Below are 13964 nucleotides of genomic sequence, written 5' to 3' on the forward strand. Positions count from 1 at the left end.
CTTTATCTCTTTTTTATTTTCCATGACATTCTTTCCTGACATATAGAAGCATGTCTGAATCCAGTATCCCCAACCTCTCCTTTTAGGCAGGTCACTTCTCCTAAAGATTAATGCAAATGAAGCTCTTGCACAAATATCTCTAATCAGCATCAGACAAATACCAATCAGGTTCTTTGTGCTCTGGCTCAGTAGGGTGCTATTAAGATGATTGAAAACCAGACCTGTGCATCCTGCCAGCACTAGTCCTGCCCTGCCCAGTCACATCATGGTGATCTTCTCCACTTTTCTTAGCTGCCAGCCCAGTGTGGTTGATCGTCTGGAGAAAAACAATGCGTATTGGAACTCAAACTATGGTGTGGTACAGATTTTGTTTTGAAACCCCATTTGAAAATATCCTGTCATATGTACAGCAAAGACTGCTGATCATAATTAATATGCATTCAATTTTGTTTATGCTTAAAGATATATTCAGAAAGCTTACCTGCAGTGTACATAAGAACATGTCATAATTTAAAAGCTATCTTGGCATGCTGCACTCTACAGAGCAGGATGCTGCATCCCACAGACTACCATGGTACTTAATTCCTAGCCTAAGAAACAGAAAGACGGCAAATGGTCTGAAAAATGTACCTCCACCCCAAAATACATATGAACATATATAATATTATAATATATACTATATATATTATGTGACTAATTATAAATATATAATATGTGCATATTATGTATTATAAACATACATACCTATTATATTATGAACATGTGTTATATATACACATAATACAGCGTACTTTATATATAATATCAGAGCATGTATATAGTCGTATGTGTTATTTAAATATAACTTATTTGAACCTCAATCTCCTCATCTATAAAATGCGGGTTACAATGTCTAACTCTAAGATTAGTTTGAAGATTAAATTAGTTATATAAATAATGCACTTAACATAAAGCCTAGCATACAAGAGGAACTCAATTGTAGTGAGTTTCTTTTTCCTGACATTTATGCATTAAAACCGAATACATGGAAATGTAACCAGTTAGAAAAATTTTAATATGTATTACTTTCAGTGGTTACCAGAGAAAAGAATCAAGGATCAAATTTATTTTCTAAGTGGAAGAGTCTAAATTTATTTCCAGTAAATCAAGGCATCAAAAATAATTGAGTTAATTTTCAGTCTTTCTCTGCTTTCACCATATCTCTTATTTAATACCATCTATAAATATTCAGAATTCTCTTTCATTTTTATTCTGAAATTTTCATTCTAGATATTACCAGGTTCAGATCTGTATACATCATCTGTCTTTTTAAAAAGAGACTAATTAATGTACTTTATTAAACTGGACTATTTTTAGGTTTGCTTTTATTTTTAAAATCTATGTTGGTATACACAAAACATTTAGTAAACAGAATCATAAATGAATTATTATTACATTTGTGTAGTGAATTAAAGAAAACTTCAAATTATTTGATATTCCTCCCATCAAGAGTTAGGGTCTACACCCTTCTTCTTGAATCTGAATGGTTTCTGTGACTGTTTAACAAAATGATTATTGCCAAAACAATGCTGTACTGGCTCAGGCCTTAAGAAATTAGCAATGTTCCCTTCTTTTCTCTAAGAATGCTGTCTCCAGGCACCCTGAAACACCGTGTAAGAAGTCCGATTACTCTAAGACCACCATGATGGCGAGAGGGGGTCACTTGCAGCTGCTTCAGTTGCTGGTCACATTGAGCCCACACCTCCAGCCACCCCTGCCAAGATGCCAAACATGTGAGTGGCATCATCTTCAGCCCTCTATGTAGTACAACCACTAGCTGAATTCCACTAATGCGCCCCAGTTAATGCCACAGGGAGCAGAACAGTTGCCCTGCTGGGCACTGCCAGCATTCCTAACCCCTAGAACTGTGTCATATAATCAAACAGGGACTGTTTTAAGCTACTAAGTTTTGGAGGTAATTGGCTACATAACAATAGATAATCACAACAATAGATTTACCAAAAGGGAGTACAATGTGTTTCTCTCACTATAGGAATTATTAGTATGGATTCAGAGGATGTGTTGTGATTGCCAGTAAATTGAAATGGATCAATAGAATTAAAAAAAGCTATGATATTTTTAGCAACTAAGATAGTTTTATAATTACTTGTTGGCCATCTTATTCAAACCTGGAAATATTACATGGTCAATGCTGATTTAAAATGTGGTTCTTCTAAAAAATATTCATTTTTCAGGAAATTATTACGAATATCTGATTCAGACCTCTGAAATTCCCTTGTGAGGCTGTAAACATGATAAGTTAACATCACTTTTACTTAAGTTGTAAAATATCCCTGAAATAACTGACATTATAACAGATTCAATGTAATACTGTTCTCTGGTAACACTACAGTTCAGAAGTGAGCGATAAATTAAGTTTTGTGGAACACCAGGTACTATTTGTAATGCTTTTAAAAATTTTTATATTTAGAAAATAAATACCAGAGGACAACAAGAGAGTGTAATAATTACCTAGGTCAGCTAAGTATTGAGACATGTTGGGAATACTTAAAATATAAGTAGTTAAGATGAATTGCAAATGGGCTCCTTGCTTGAAATCTCCTTCACTTCACTTTCCACCTCTGTCAGTTATTCTCCCCTTTCTTTATACTGCACATTTCCCCAGGATAATGAAATGGGTATTGCGTCTATTTTCAAGGCTTTAGCCATAAAACGTACATTCAAGACATAAAACACATTTGAAAAGACCCAGATTTATATTTCTACTCTTGTTCTTTTCACTAAGTTCTAGACCTATATTTTCAATTGCATAAAAATATGTCCTGACTCTCTAATACCACAAACATGTCCAACATTAAAAAAAAGAAGACTCATTAGATCCAACTGCATAATCATTCAAATCTATCAAGCTAGAAACTTTAGGGTGACTTTTATCTTCCTCTTCCATCATCCTACAGATAATTGAACTTCAAATCTTGTGATTTCTATCTCTGAAACATTGCTTCTAGTCTGCCTCATGTCCCTCTCTCCACACAATTTAGGCTCTCATCATCTATTTTCTGCACTTGTGTGATAATCTCTTTCTCTTTAAAGGCAAATCACTTCCAGATTTGTTTTTAAAAACATGTCCAAGGGAAAACAAAATACAGCAAGAAAAAAGTTTTCTTTCAACATAATGCTATAAAAATCCATGTCCCATCTGAGAAAATGACATGCTTCCTTCACTCTAATTAAATTACTGAAAAAATGTTTAATGTGAATTTTATTAAATTATAAATGACAGAAGTATGCACAAATCATAAGTGTACAGTTTAGTGAATTTTCAAAAAGTGAACACACTAGTAACTTTTTATGTGTAACCACCACACATAAAAAAAGAACACTAGCATTGCCCAAAGCCTCTTGCTTTTTCTCTTCCCAAAGGTAACCACTCGTAGGACTTCTATTGTTATCAATTAGCTTTTTCAGTTTTTGAACTTTACATAAATGGAATAATGGTATAATTCACTTGTGTCCGTTTTCTTTTGTTCAACTATAAAGTTGATGTTTATGTTATGTATAGCAGTACTTTTTTCATTCCTATTGTTGTATACTATTCCCATTGTGTGGATATACTACAGTTAATTTATCCAGTCTGCCATTGATAGACATTTGAATTTTTCAGTTTTAGGCTACTGTAAAGAGTGCGTTGTGAACATATTTTACTCATCTTTGGGTTAAATATATATGCAATTTTATTAGCTATGTCCCTAGGAAGGCAACTGTTGGGTTGTAGAAACGTTCATACTTATAAATACTGCTAAATGCTTTTCCCAAGTGGTTATAGCATTTTTTGGTTTCTTGTAACAGTACATAGGAGTGTCTCTTAATTCAAATCTTGGCAGCAGTTTGTGTCATTAGTATGTTCAATCTTAGCATTTAGTGAGCATATAGTTTTATTCGCTGGATTTAAATTACACTCTGTGCTGACTAATGAGATTTGTTCTATTTTTATATGTTTATTGATGATTTGAATACCTTTTTTGATGAAATGCCCTTTCAAACATTTTAAACATTTTTTAAAAGTTGGTTGGTTGCTTTGACTTGATTTTTTGGTAGAAGTTCTTTACATATTTCGCACATGATTCCATTCTCGACATATGCATGGCAAGAATTTTTTACTCTGTGGCCTGCCTTATTACTCTTGTGAGTCTTTTGATAAACATAGGCTTTTCATTTTAATATGATCCAATTTTTCAAGGCTTTTCATTTTGGTTAGTTTTTCTTTAAAAAAATCTCTGCATAGATGCGATTTTTTAGAATGGTTATTAATTTACCTTTAACTGGCTGGGCGCTATGGCTCACTCCTGTTGTTCCAGCACTTTGGGAGTCTGAGGCGACCAGATCACTTGAGCCCAGGAGTTTAAGACCACCCTTGGCAAATGGCAAAACCCTATCTCTACAAAAAATACAAAAAATTAACTGGATGTAGTGATGCGTGCCAACAGTCCCAGATACTTGGGAGGCTGAAGTGGGAAGATTGCCTGAGCCCAGGAGGTTGAGGTTGCAGTGAGCCGAGATCATACCACTACACTCCAGCCTGGGTGACAGAGCAAAACCCTATCTCAAAAAAGAAAATTACCTTTAACTTTTTGATCTATGGACCATCTGGAATTAATTTTTATGCATGGTGTGAGGTATGGATAAAATTTATGTTTTTTCCATATATATATTCAATGAACCTAATGCTGTTTATTGAAAATGCCATCTTTTTTTCACTGTAGTATAGTGGTATCTCTTTATAAACTGATTATTGCATATTTGAGTGCATTTCTTTATTAATATTCTTTATTAATATTTATTCTATTGCATTGATCTATTTAGGTACCCTTATAATAATACCATGCTGCCCAAATCATTATAGCTTTATAGCAAGTCACAAGATTTCAGAGTAAGACCTCTAACTTTGTTCTGTTTCTTCAAAATTATCTTGACTATTTTTTCTTTTTCTTTTTTTTTCTGAAACGGGGTTTTGCTCTGTCACACAGGCTGGAGTGCAATGGCCCGATCTCAGCTCACTGCAACCTCCGCCTCCCAGGATCAAACGATTCTCCTGCCTCAGCCTCACAAATAGCTGGGATTACAGGTGCCCGCCACCACACCCAGCTAATTTTTTGTATATTTAGTAGAGATGGGGTTTCACCATGTTGCCCAGGCTGGTTGTGAACTCCTGACCGCGGATGATCCACCCGCCTTGGCCTCACAAAGTGCTGGGATTACAGGCGTGAACCACCATGCCCAGCCTATCTTGGCTATTATTTGACCTCATAATTTGTACACAAATTTTAGGATAGGTTTACCTACTTTCACAAAACTAATCAAATATTAATCAAATATTCTGATTGTTTTATATTTATGCTTCAATTAAAAATGTTTATGTTTAAAATATGGAGTCTTTCAATCTATGAGTATAGCGCATTCCTTCATTTATTTAGGTGTCTATTTTCTCCCATAATGATCCTTATTTTGTCATAGCAGACTATACTACAGTCTCAAGGATCTCTCCTGCCCACCTTATTTCCTGCCATTCCGCATCATTTGTGCATCTTTCTAAACTCTTTGAACTTTGTAGCATGTCTAGAATACAAAAGGCTATTTCTTACTTCCTTGCCTTTGCATAATATTTTTTTCCTATTTCTCAAAATTTTTCTTCTCTTCTGTGTCTTGCAATTTCCTAGCAATAGTTGAAAACAAAGCTCAACTCCAATTGTCTCTGTTAAATCTTCCCTTGCAGAGTAAATTATATTGTCCTACACGCACTGATAACACTTTTTCATATCACTGTATTTAATTAATTTATATCACTGTTTCTTCCACTAAAATGAACTCCTCAAGGGGCAAGAACTGCATTTCATTTGCCTTTGTGCCACCAGTACCTTGCACAATTCTTAGCTGAGCAAGAGTTCAACTAGGCCAGGCACAGTGGCTCATGCCTGTAATCCCAACACTTTAGGAGGCCAAGGCAGGAGGATTGCTTGAGCCCAGGAGTTCAAGACCAGCCTGGGCAACATGGCAAGACCCTCTCTCCATGAAAAAAAAAAATTAGCTGGGTGTGGTGGCATACGCCTCTGGTCCCAACTGCTTGAGAATCTGAGGCAGGAGGATTGCTTAAGCCCAGGGGGTCAAGGCTGCCGTGAGCTGTGTTCATGCCACTGCACTCTAGCCTGGGTAACAGAGCAAGACTATCTCAAAAAAAAAAGGTTAATAATTATTTGCCAAATGAATGAATGTGTCCTCATTAGCTAATCTGAACCAATTTATGTACTCAGGCACACTAAATTAGACATACCTTTATATGACTGTCAGGTTTCAATGTGTCTCAGGGTTACCTGGTATTTAAAATAAACTAAGAGAAAATATAACAAATATACCTTAAATGGGACATGGATGAAATTGGAAATCATCATTCTCAGTAAACTATCTCAAGAACAAAAAACCAAACACCGCATATTCTCACTCATAGGTGGGAATTGAACAATGAGAACACATGGATACAGGAAGGGGAACATCACACTTTGGGGACTGTTGTGGGGTGGGGGGAGGGGGGAGGGATAGCATTGGGAGATATACCTAATGCTAGATGACGAGTTAGTGGGTGCAGCGCACCAGCATGGCACATGTATACATATGTAACTTACCTGCACATTGCGCACATGTACCATAAAACCTAAAGTATAATAATAATAAAAAGAAAAATCTAAGAAACTTCCTATTTCTGTGTTCCCAAGTCTATTGTAGTTTAGTTTAGTGACTCTTATTGTGTATTCCACAGAACGACTACATCAGGATCATATGCAGTGAAATATCAGATCCCCTGGCCCCAAACCTGAACTCAGGACTTCCGAATCAGAAAAAAGGGGCTTGAATGTATGCATTTCTCACAAGTGTCTGAGATAATACTCATTGACATTGATTTTTGAGATTCATGAGCCTAGAAATGGCCTTTTGAGTCATTCTTTTAAATGAAAGCCCTAGATCTGCAAGCAGAACTATCCTTTCAGGATAATGGCTTTAGAATCTCTCCCTGGCTTTCATTCCCTCTGGGAGGAGGCAGAGTAGTCTGAAATTAGGCTTCCAGAATTAGAGTAGTCTGAAGGCTTTAGCAGCAGGCTGTTTCAGTTAAAAAAAAAAATGTGTAAGAATCTAATATATCAGAGACAAGGATATCAGAGAATATGTAAGGATCTAATATATCAGAGATAAGGATAAAGGGAAGCCTAAAGAGAACTGTCCTGTTATTATTATGGAAATCCTCCATATTGGATGCCAATCCAGGTCAAAGTTGATGGACTCCTTAGTTCCTGTCCATCCTAGTTTAACCATTGTGTTTCCACCTGTGGTGACACGGACATGGTCCAGAAACTGACACTTCCAATTCTATTTCAATTTTAAGAACATTTAAAGAGCAGTCCCTGAGGGTCAGGATTGGCCATTCGTGGTAGTCCATATAAAAGGCAAAAGAAGCAGTAAGTGGATTATTTCTTCCCCATCCAGGGCACCATGGCCATCTGGATTGCAGATATACAGGTGTGTGTGTGTGTCTGTGTGTGTGTGTGTGTATTTTCTAGAAAGAAAATACTCATTTCTTGTCCCCCTTTTCCCTTCAACAATGTAAGCCATTTTATTTCACCCAGGAGCTTTGTAATGAAAAAGGTCCCTTGTCTTTTGATGAAGTCCAATGAATAATGGTTTGTAGCACTAAAATGCCAAACTGCAGGGAAATGGAGGGAACTCGGTTGGTTTACAGGTAAGCAAAGTCAGAACTAAGTAAAAACCCTTTAAAATCCTAGGCAGAATACAAACTAGAAGAATATTTCAGCATCACTTAATTATGATGAGGATTTTTTAATTTCTTCATTATAAATATCTTTCTACACTCACTTTGGCTTCCTGAAGTTTGCATGCTCAGAGATAGGTGAATAACAGCATGAAGAGAGAAAACTGTGCTGTATTTGGAATCAAAGTGTTCAATTATTGGGAGAATGTAGTCCCTGGGACATATGCTGAGGCAGTAAGGGCTGCTCCATTTCCAGATGGAGCTCTTGCACCAAAACCACAGAAGGATTGTGAATTTGATTTCTCATCTAACAAAGCTTCATTTCAAATACAGCTGCCTGAGGATCCTGCTCTGAAACAGATTTACAAGAGAGCCAACAAAGACCGTGTAAAAATGGTTCTAAGCAAAGATGATGTAATAAATGCATAATAATCTCTAGTATCTATAGACTACCATAACTATCACTAAGTCAAATTACTCAATAATTCCAGACCAATGCTTCCATTGCTATTTGAGGAAAGATACTGATCACAAACGTGACAGTTCTTCTTTGGGGACAGGTCATATCAAGGTGTCAATATTAAGATGAAGCTTCCTTGAAACTTCTCTAATGTTGGAGAGTGATGAGCTTTAGAAAAATGGTGATAAGTAAAAGGGACCTACACTTCCCTACGATATTCAAAAGATCTTCTGAAATTAGCAGATATTAAAGAGTCATGAACATGAAGGGTATAGTCTAACCCAACACCGGCTGCACAGTTAAATGTGCCTAAAATGTAACATATATCGGTGGTATCAAAATTTCCAGCAAAGGAATAGAGACCCCAATGCTCATGAAATCACGAACTGCCCACAGTCAATTCCAGGACGAAATTTACTCACATGGAATGATATTAATATTTGCTTAGAGTAGACTATTAGTTCTCAAAATATTGTGAAAGCAAACATGTCAGAAACACTAGAGGCAATTCTCTGATCACTGACACAATGTTCGTGTTAGTAAAGGTATGATAGAACCTGAAATTAATTGTTAATTCTATATGTGAAACAAAGATGAGGTGTCTAATATGAGTCCCAGCTGCAGTGAGTTGAGATATAAGGCGGCATAATGAATCATTTGATGCCTAATGTACATCATAATCATTATATCACTGGCAGAGCACAGGCAGTGTCTCTCAACCCAGGTAGCCCATGCTGGGGAGTTTTAAAAATATTGATGACTGTGGTTCTCCCCTCTTATTCTTATTATTTAATAAATCTGGTGTATGCCCTGGGAATCAGTATTTTTTAAAGTTCCCCCAGGTGACTGTAATGTACTACCAAGGCCGTGTGCCACTAATCACTGGTGTAGGGCATTATTTCTCAACTTTGTAAATGTTAAAATCACCTGAGAAACTTTAATTATCCCAATGTAGTCTGGGCCCCATCCCAGACCAATTAAATCAGAATGAGAAACTTCTAGATACAGGATTAAAAAAAAAAAAAAGTCAGCCTAGGTCATTGCATTTTGCAACCAGGGTTGGGAGTTACAGACAAAGGGTTAGCTTTCTCACAAAGCAAGTTAAATGCATTTTAGTAGCTTTCTAATTTAAAGAATTCTTGCCTGTAGAACATTATTTTGATTGTCAGGAGTCTGTCATATATATGTATACATATTCATTCATACACATACACACGCTCATGATGGGATTGCATTGAACTTGAATATTTGTATCAGAATTTCAACATCAGAAAAATACTGGCAGAAAAGACACTGGAGTTTCTTTTTTCATTTTTAATTTGTAAAACTGGGACAGATGACTCTCATCTCAGGTTCTGTGAGTAGAAAATCTTTCATCCAGGAGATACTGTCATTCAGCTGTTCTAATCCTAATGTGCTTGAAAATTGCTGATGTGCTACTTTTTTTTTCTTTCCAAAGGAGTTGGTTATGAAACATCTAAAAATGAAGCATGAAACAAAAGAGAGAGTTAACTTATAATTGCTCTGTTGAAACATTTCGTGCAGATCTTGGCAGACTGGTGAATCCATTTGCAAATCTCGAAATTTGGAAATCAGCAGTTCTTAGGTGTACAGAGTCATTATATTCAAGGATTATGTCACTGTATTTGCAAATGCTAAGTGGGTTTTGAACAAATGAAAGATTGAATAAAAGATCATTAATTAATATTATATGTATCAAACATATCATTAGGTGCTTCTAAAATCTTTTACTCATATAACACTGATAAAATTTCTGTGATTCAAATTTTATTATACATGTTTTTAAAATTAAGAAAATGCAAGCTCATAGAAGTTAAGGAATTTTCTCAATATCACACCACTACAGAGTATCAGAGATTGGCTTGATCTCAGATCATCTGCTCTATTGAAGGGCCAGTTTTCATTAATATGTCCAATAAGGTTTTTTTCCTCCTTATTTCCTCTATCTCTACATAACTAACATTTGTGAATGGCCTTCTATACCCTCATTTAATTGATGATAAATGCACAATATGGTCTCCATTAACCAGAACTCAAGGGATTGTGACCTTCTGCTGGTGTCAATCCCTTTGCTGTTCCAGTTCCTGTTAGATCATCCTAAAATGTATCATTTAGAAATTTTGCCTTAGTAGGTACAGAACAGTGAATAAAATTTCTACTTTGATGGTTTGTTGCTTTTCAGAGCCCACAGGGAAAATCAGGTACCATTGTAAAACATAGAAAAAGATATACTTTTTCAGGTCATTTATGAGTTCCTCCTAAAAGCGATGTTCAGAAAAATATTAAGTTAATCAAAACATCATATAATATTTTATTGATAGCAGAGGCCAAATGTTTAATTTTATGTATCTTCAGTACATAGCAACATAACTTCTATGCAGCAGGCAATTGGCAGATTGTTGTGGCAAGGATAGCAATAGAGATTTGAAGCTTTCTGATATTACCTACCTATACCACCTGTTTCTCTAATTCTATTTTTTAATTTTAATCTCAGATATGCATAGGCACGGACACACAACATTATGGAGGGAAAAGAAAACCTCTTGTTAAATACTTTTACCTTGAAGAGAAAATGTCATTCTCCAAGAATGCTTATATATTCAAAGGCTTTAAAAATAATGCTTTTAAGTCTGGGGTAAAGGATTCTCAAGTGTTCATCTGGAAACAGCTGGACATTCTTAGAAAATGCCTCTTTTACTTACCCCTATTCATTCCCACTATATTAGTTTCCTATTGTGCTATAACAAATTACCACAAGCAATGATGTAAAACAACACAATTTTATTATCTTATGGTCTGTAGGTTCAGATCTCCACCATGGTTCTTACCAATCTAAAATCAAGGTGTTGGCAGGGCTATAGGCCTTTCTGGAGGCTTCTGTAGGCAGAATCTGATGCCTTGCATTTTTCATCTTATAGGGAATGTCTTCATTTCTTGGCTAGTGGTCCCTTCCTCGATTTTCAAAGCCAACAACAATACATCTCCCTGATATTTCTTCCATTCTCACATCTCTCTCTCACCTCAACCAGGAGGGGTGATTAGGTTGGGCCCAACTGTACAATTCAGGAAAACTTTTTCATTGCGGGGACCTTAACTTACCTGGAAAAAGAGCCTTTGCAGATTAAGGTAACATATCCACAGGTTTCAGGAATTAGAAGACAATATTTGAGGGGAAAAGGGGCAATGTTTTGCCTACCATACCCACTCTTTATCCAATGTCCTCTAGCCTTCTCTCTTTTCTAATATCTTCAGATTTTTTTGTGTGGTGCTATGGGGGAAACTACATATTTGCTGCAGCCCGAAGTGGCATTATTGGTATAAGGAACTCTGAGATCTGAAATATCTCTTAATGATTTTGGAGATGGGAAATTCTGGGACATTTGAAAGGTGAACAATCTCAAAGATAGATCAGTTGTAACAACCAAAAGGAGAGAAGAAAAACTGGAACAAAAGCAGGATGTGAACAAACTATGAGCACTGGGCATGGGTCATCAGCCTCTCTGAAAGGGGAGGAGGCAAGGGTAAAACTTTCTCCAGTATATCCTGTCGAGGATGCTACCCTTCATTGCAAAGGCTGAAGGGGAAGAGCAGTCCACTTCCTTTTGCAGATGGTGGGATATTATTCCATGGTGGTCCTCAACTCTTCTGATACCTATAAAACTTCTCTCCAATAAACTAGAGTGAAGTGAAAAGATATTTAAGTTAAACAAAAACCAAATCTCTCTTTTCTCCTTCATGTTCATCTTCTTTCCAACCCACCTCTGTAAAGGTACAAGAGCCCACTTGTGTTCTACAGTAATTGCCATTAAAGCAGACCTGCATTCTGAGACACACAAGAGAATTAAGTGAACAAGGAACAAGTCCCTATTATCTGTCAGACCCTCTCCCTCTATTTATTTTAATATTGAGTTAATATTGGTAAGCTTTTGGAAAGAATCTCAGGATGAATAACACTTGAGAAGTAGCAGTGAGAGATTTGAATTTAATCTCTGTCTCCAAAGACCTGTTTTTTTTTTCCTCCCCAAAACTGATTAGGCAGCAGAGCAGGCATTGGCTGAAATTTCGTAATATTGATTGAAGTTAAGAGGTAGGCAACAATGAAGAATTACTAGTTTTCCTTAATGTTTTTAACATTTTAAAAACAGTATTTGGATGCAGAATACAATAAATGATTGCTATTAATATTTAGAGTCTTGATTTAAATTACCATTAAAGCCTTTCTTTCTGCACATTAGAAAAGCAGCCATGGCATGTACGCAATAATCTATTTCTCACTCAGCTTATTCAATGGTGCAACTATTATGTGAAAGGCTATGAGTTAATCTTGAAGAAGATGCAAAGTTTAAAGGACATGATTTTGGCTTCAAGGATTATATGGCGTAGGGGAGGATCACACAACAGAACAAATAAAATGAAAGGTAAAATATAAATGCCATAAGGGTGATGGTACAAAGTGCTATGAAAATATATTCTCCAAGGCACTCAGGATAGATTTCATGAAATGGTATTTGCTTCATCATAAGTTGTGACATATTTACAGGATCTGGCAAAACAAAAAACAATGAAGAAGATGGAGGCAGTAATAGGCAGAGGCCTGAGGAGACAGATATAGATGGCTGATTAATGAGATTCCCTAGCATTCCCATTGCCCATATGCTAGAGTGAGTCATCATGATTAGTGAAGCTTAGCAGAGAAAACTTCAGATCACTGTAATCTGAGTCATTAGTCAGTTTCCAAAAATAAGGTCATTTTACATAGGTAAAGTTTATATGATAGATTAATTGTAAAAATAGCCCAAACTTCCCACTGCTTTCCATAACCGAATTTTTTGCAATGTCATACAGCTTTTCTCATCAAGAGACTTCAGGGGTGGAGGAGGGTATCTCTTTCTCCAACCCTTAAACATGGTTTGACCCTGTGATTTGCACTGGCCAAAAGAATGCAAGTAAAAGTGTGTGTTGGTTCAAGAAGACTTAAACAATTCCACTTGCTTTTTTGGAAAATCACAACCACCATGGGACTAAGCATAGAACACATGAAATAGGGCTAAGTCATTCCAGTTGTTTCAACTGAGACCTGAGATATAGGAGAGAGTCCAGCTAGAGCAACATAACTGGAAGTCAAAAAGGAGGAGGGGAATATAAATCTACTGTTTCAAGGTTCTTATAGTATTATTGAAGTGGTATATTATTTGAAGGCAGACTCATCAATTAAAGATGCAAATGACTATTAAAAAATAAAATGACATTATAGATACAGAAAATAAAAATAGTCTACAAGAAGACACAAAAAGAAGTAAAAAAGAATAAAGAACAAATGAAACAAATAGAAAAATATCAAGAGGATTTATATAATACCAACTATATAGAAATTGCATTGAATTTAAACAGTCTAATTAAAAAACATTAGCTGTCAGACTGGGTTAAAAAGCAAACACAGCTAATGTCCAACAATGATAGACTGGATTAAGAAAATGTGGCACATATACACCATGGAATACTATGCAGCCATAAAAAATGATGACTTCATGTCCTTTATAGGGACATGGATGAAATTGGAAATCATCATTCTCAGTAAACTATCGCAAGGACAAAAAACCAAACACCGCATGTTCTCACTCATAGGTGGGAATTGAACAATGAGAACACATGGACACAGGAAGGGGA

Source organism: Pongo abelii, chromosome 5, assembly GCF_028885655.2.
Source record: "Pongo abelii isolate AG06213 chromosome 5, NHGRI_mPonAbe1-v2.0_pri, whole genome shotgun sequence".
NCBI lineage: Eukaryota > Metazoa > Chordata > Mammalia > Primates > Hominidae > Pongo > Pongo abelii.